The following is a 680-nucleotide window of genomic DNA, read 5'->3' as shown; positions in this document are numbered from 1 at the left end:
GCGGCCACTGCACTCCAGTCTGGGCGACAGAGGGAGACTCCAACAAAAAAAAAAAAAAATGCCCACTTAGCCACGGACCCCTTTAGTGAGATAAATTCTCCATGAAAGCCCAAAGTATAAATGAAGAAAAGCAGACTACTCTCCATGGGGAAGGAGAAGATTTCGAAGTGCTATCTTTCCTGTCCCCTGTGCTTGACCCTAGGAAAAATAATATAACTAGCCCGTCACATTTATAATTTCATGGATGTTTTTGGCTTAGGACACAGTTAAAGTGGCACCTATTTAAGTTTGAAAGTAGACTGACTTATAGACGGAAATGAATAACATGTGGGTGCTGTCAAAATCTTAAAGAGGGTGTCCCCCTCCGTGACAATGGGGAATGCTGGTGTAACACGTGACTGTCTCAACGGACACATCCACATGGCAAGGGGACCCTGGTGCCTCTCTCCAAAGGACAGCCGATGGCGGCCAGCTCAATGCACGAATGGGAGTGACAGGCGACCTTTGAGCCAAAATCCCTCTCAGTCACCCATCACATAAATATCACGCCCAGCCGGGCTCGGTGGCTCAGCCTGTCATCCCGCGCCTTTGGGAGGCTGAGGTGAGTGGATGGCCTGAGTCCATGGGTTCGAGACCCGCCTGGGCAACTTGGCGAGACCTCATCTCGACAATAAATCAAA

General features: G+C 49.4%; 1 protein-coding gene across 1 annotated transcript in view; it reads left to right on the top strand.

Annotated features, from left to right (window-relative positions):
• Window positions 1-680, top strand: part of CACNA1C (calcium voltage-gated channel subunit alpha1 C) — a 636553-nt gene that overhangs the window by 515593 nt on the left and 120280 nt on the right. The window lies entirely within an intron of this gene.

Source organism: Carlito syrichta, unplaced genomic scaffold, assembly GCF_000164805.1.
Source record: "Carlito syrichta isolate Samal-C Ts95f unplaced genomic scaffold, Tarsius_syrichta-2.0.1 Scaffold302444, whole genome shotgun sequence".
Taxonomy (NCBI): Eukaryota; Metazoa; Chordata; class Mammalia; order Primates; family Tarsiidae; genus Carlito; species Carlito syrichta.
Note: the sequence above shows the minus strand (reverse complement) of the source record. Positions and strands in the feature narration are given on the sequence as shown.